The sequence below is a fragment of the Cavia porcellus genome, unplaced genomic scaffold (genome assembly GCF_034190915.1).
Source record: "Cavia porcellus strain 051 isolate PalLab524CR breed Dunkin Hartley unplaced genomic scaffold, mCavPor4.1 scaffold_24, whole genome shotgun sequence".
NCBI classification, from domain to species: Eukaryota; Metazoa; Chordata; class Mammalia; order Rodentia; family Caviidae; genus Cavia; species Cavia porcellus.
In genome coordinates, this window is record NW_026947507.1 from 44,801,858 (window position 1) to 44,807,099 (window position 5,242).

A 5,242-nucleotide genomic window follows, 5' to 3' on the forward strand; every position below is an offset into this window, starting at 1 on the left:
TTCAAGAAATATGTCATGAGGAAGTTTGGTTGTTGTGTGGGTATCATGGAGGTAATGGCACAAACCTAGATGTTACCTGTCGGTTACTGGGTCTGGCCTCTGAAATCAGATAGCAAACATTGTACACTGCTGCTGGTGCAGCATACATGTTGTTTAACAGTATACTTTCTTGTGTAATAAGTAGGAAGGGCACATCCTAAATTGCACAAAAATTCAGAATGGTAAACACCTGAACCAGCTGTTTGTCAGCCGGCCTGTTATTGGTCACAATACCTGACATTCTCAATTTGGGATGAGAGGTTTCACTCAGCTAATAGTTCCTGAGGGTTCAGTCCTCGTCACACCAGCTGCAAGTTAAAATCATCATGGTAGCAGGGTGTAATGAAGCCAAGTTGCTCAGGTCATGACGGCATGGAAGAGCAGAAGAACAGCAGCACCAGAGAAGATGCTACCAGAGAGCAGACCAGAATCCAGCAACTCACTACAGGACCCCCAGAAGGACCCTGCTGGTCCTTGGGATCCTGAAGCTGGGCAAGTTGACACTCCACCTGCCACCAACCCAGTGAAATACTTCTAGTTGTTATCTAGCATGATTATCTGTACCTACTACCTGTGCTGTTTTCACTTGAATTCACATCTACATCAGCACACTGTGTGAAGAAGGCAGAGCTGGTTAATTGTAAAGGGAAGACCCGTGTTCCCCACTCGCTGGCTTCCTGTCTCCTCATTGCATTGCTACCTGTCTTAGTTACTTTTTACTCATCGCTGAGACAAAATACCTGAAGTCCAAAGTTGGGAAAGGAAAGGTTTATTTCTTACAGTTTTTGGAGGTTTCAGTCCACACTCAGGTGGCTCCAAGACAGGCAGGCATGGCTGGGCTGCGGTTCATGGAGGCCGCCAACAGCAAACTCGAACCAGCAAAGAGAAAAACACACCTTCTTCCTGCCATTACATCACATCCTGGCTCCACCCCTATGTGGGTGGAGCACTGACACCATCAATCCAAGCACTAGACAATGAACCATCACATATGAACAATGCAAACTCATGAGGTCTGGGGGACACAAACATAAACCATGACACTACCTCTCTCATATATTCCTGTTGTGATGTCTCATGCCACGACATAGCAGGAGCCTGAGCAGAGCCAGCATCATGCTTTTTGAGCTTTCAGCTTCCAAAACTGTGAGATAAATAAATCTCTCGTCTTTATAAAATATCCAATTTCAGGAATTTTGCTAAAGCAATAGCAACGAGAGAAATTCAGATGCCGCTCTGTAGAGATGAACCAGTAAGAGCCAAGGGAGAAGTAACTCTGAACTATGGGAACATTTTCCAGGATACAAAGGCATTCTCTAGGATTAAGGACAGCATCTGGCTGTGGAAGAGATGGTTCAGGAATGTTAGCAATGTGAAGTCACATGGTTAAGTGAGAACTGATCATGACTTAATTTTTATTAAATTGTTAGATACTTTGTGACAATTAGGTATGTTATTTTTATAATTCAACAAAATAAACGTGTGCCAAAAAAGATATGAGAAAAGCATAAGTTTGAAAGTCCAGGGAGAATTGGGACCATTCCCCCTCAAGGATCACCCCTTACCCTGATTTACTACCCAGCCCCCACTCCCCAATTTTCTGAATGCTGCAGCGGGACAGTTACTAAAATTTAACCCCAAGACCTCGACACCTCTGTCAGTTCAAAGGATGTGAATTCTTCCCTGGAGGTCTTGATGCCATTTTCTGTCTTCTTGCTGTCACTGGGTTCCCTCCGTGTCTTCTCTTTTCTTGGCCATTGCTGTGTTCTGCAGCTCTGCCTCCTGTGATTAATGGCCCACTTCCTATGCCTTCTGGCTGTCTGCAAAATTAGGGTGCAAGGTTTTGTAATGCAGTTCAGTGTCTGTACATGTTTTGCTTGTGGGCAGAGGTCACAGGAGGCTGGAGTAGCTTTTCCTGCCTTTCTTATCTAGTATCTTAAAATGAACTATGAATCTTCTTATTACTTCTTCATTTCCTTATTAGACTTTGTTTTTCTCTCATACAGAATAGGATTCTTGGGACATCTCTGACATTACAAAACTCCTAAGATAGGCATACCTGCTGCATGATCAATGCTGTAGATGCAAATAAAATTGTACTCAGAAGCTATGCAAAATGTGGTTGTGCGGTTTGAATTATTCATTCGGAATAGATCTTCAGCATAGTGAGTGACAGCATACTTGACAATAAGTGAAAAATAATAGTGATTTTGATAAATTCTCTTGAATGGGTGGTTTATGGCAATGCATTCTTAGCGGGGAAGCATTGCATTTTAAATTGAGATCACTACTCCAGTACAAAACAAACAGATGCTATGACTCAGCATTTATTGTTAACAAGAAGAACTAATATCTAAAGCAAAGAACAATGATTAAGATTCAGGAACAGTGGTTCTACCTGGTGCCGTGGATAGAGTGTCAGTCAGGAAGAATGAGAGTCATTGAGAATACATGACCTTCCTCTGTCCTCTCCACTGGGGACCTGGGGTCTCAGAACACCCGGCCATGCATGTGGTCATGGCTCTGACTCTGTCAAAGGCAGAAGGCTGATTCCAGAGGAGACAGAGGAGTAATTGTGGCATTTGTACCTTAAAATCATGATGAGGTTTTGGAACACAAATGGAAAAAACTAAAGACAGGCTTTAAATATCCTCAAGGTAGCTGAAATATGTGTGAAGATTACCTGTGATCGTGGTCCTTCTGTGCTTGTTTTCTTTTGGAATGACAGACTATACTGCAAGATATTTAATAAATATGTTAAAAAGATATCATTTGTGGTAATTGGTACCAAAAGCTGATATACTCAGACCACCCAATTGTTAAGGCTACTACTGGGCTGATTTTAATATACTAACAACTTTTGCTAAAAGGTAAAAAAAAACAAAACAGAAGATCTATTAGACAAATCACTAGAATATAATTATTTGGTAAAAGTCTAGTAGGCAGAAATTCATAGAGAATAATGAGAAACAGGAAATCTCTTAGAATGAATAACAAGTTCAGTTAAATTGCAAATTCAAAAATACATAAAAATATAAAAAATTGTCATTAATAAATGTCATTTGACATACATCAGATAAAAAAGCTTTATTCTCAAGACCAAAATATATAAATGAATAATGGGGGGCTATTTCAAACATAAAGAAATAATTTTTATTTAAAAAACCCAATCATGAAACATTATGAAACATGAATCAGTTAAAAAAATCAAACGTTATACGTAGCTTTTTTCAAATCACCGGGCAGTCATGACATAATGCAATGAACATTTTAATATTATTGTTTTGGAATCTTGTGAACACATGATGTCACATCTAACAGGAAACATAGGCACTTATTTAGACCATCAACCTGGCAAAACAGGGACCATGACTTGGTTACACTTTGTTTCCATTGCTTAAAAGTTAAATGTATAAAACATAAGAATAAGCAATGGCACATGTATGCTTATAAACAACACAGCATTAATTTTGCACACCAGAATTGTCAAAGGCTGCTAAAATTAATGTGCAAAAGTAAAGTGAGAAATAGGATATTAACCTAGCCATAAAGTATCTGCCCACAAAATCTTGTCAATTATCTAAACAAAAATGCTAATTTCCTAATGGAAAAATCTGTCAGATTTCCACTTAATCCAGAGATCAAAAGTAACATCAATTAGGAGTCTTATTAACACACACCTCTCAGCTGTACTAGGGCATAATATCATTTCTGCCGTAGTTTTTCTAGAAAGCTGTAACAGTAAGTAAAACAACTGGAAGCATCATATACAAAAATGAAGGACAGACTGCAGAATGCGAGCCATTTCTTCTCTAAAGTATTGGAGTCATTACAATGATGGAGGGATTGGTCCAGAGTTAAATAGACTAAGATGGTGCTGATACTGGTTGGGGTCCTGGACAATAAAAAGTTACAACTGATTGACACAGTTATGCTAATTAGTCTAAGATTCTATAGCACGGTAACATTTGAGTCTCTAATGCATTCTCACATCTGAGCTAAGCTTATGAAACTTATATGATTTTTATAACTCATTTAAATTAATTTGTAATTATTTTTAAAAATTTAAAACATTTCAAGAAATAATATACTAGTGATGACATTGGCTCATACTATATAATTATAAATATTTAAATAGTGTGTAGTAGAGGAATGAAAATTTATAGATCTATCAGTGCACAGATATTTAGATTTCTAATTGACTCAGACAGTTATACAAGTTAACTGAAGGATGAATGTATGCTGGATGTGTAGATGTAGTTTTTATACCATTTAGTGTTAAAAGTCTAACTTGTGGAAAATAGTAAATAATGTATTTCCCTAGTGCATATCAGAATTAGGAATATACATATATAACATGCAAATAAATAAGAACAACTCATAGCCAATAAAGCAGAGACGGGGTAACCAGTGCAAAGGTTTCAAAGTATCTCTGGTCTGAGTGTATACCATACATGTTATTGGGACATCATTCTGTGTTACGAAAAGCTGGATTTTTTCACATTTTCTATATCTCTAGGCATCTTTATTGTAGCAATAATGAATATGTACTAAGAAATATTATCTTCTTAAATAAATTAAAGGTACCTCAGATTTGACTCTTTTTGAGTTGAACGTTTAGATCCCTTTTCCAAGCCATCCTGCGGCTCATCCATCTTCATCTCACGGCACATGCGCTGCATTCCCCATGGAGAAGCCACAGAGAAAGCCATGCTTCCTGTGCTCCAGACAGCTCTGGGGAGCAGCTCCATGTGTGGTTGGAAGAGCCCAGTTCCGGGACCCTGAGGACCAGGAGCAGAGCAGGAGTGACTCAGAGTGCATTTCAGGAAGTGGATGAGGTTGCTGAGGAGTCTCTTAAACTGTCTTAAAGTATCAGTGGTATTCTCACTAATATTTTACTTTCTGGTATAGAAGTATATCAGCTCTCCTCATTTTCTCTCTTGCTTCACGTACTCTCCTCAATTTTGTAGAACACAGTTGTGCACATGGGAATTTCCTGAATGCTCTCCTATTCTAACCAACCTCTCCAGCGTCCTGGAAAGAATATCAAGTAGGCAAATGACCCAGTTTGCAAAGCAAGCAATTGACCCACCTCTGTCAGCAAGGGAGCTCTGTTTCCAAAGCACTCCTGCACTTCAGAGAATGCACATCTGTGCCGCAGTCGAGTGTGAGAGTGGTGAGGTCCTTGCACACCCAAGCCTGT

General features: G+C 39.0%; 1 long non-coding RNA gene across 1 annotated transcript; it reads right to left on the reverse strand.

Moving 5' to 3' along the window:
* Positions 1 to 792: 792 nt before the first annotated feature.
* Positions 793 to 5,001, reverse strand: LOC134472619 (uncharacterized). The gene is made up of 3 exons (XR_010042507.1): positions 4,627 to 5,001; positions 2,723 to 2,773; positions 793 to 1,859 (listed from the first exon to the last, which is right to left on the reverse strand). It is a non-coding gene; the product is annotated as an uncharacterized LOC134472619 (long non-coding RNA).
* Between the last annotated feature and the right edge of the window lie 241 nt (positions 5,002 to 5,242).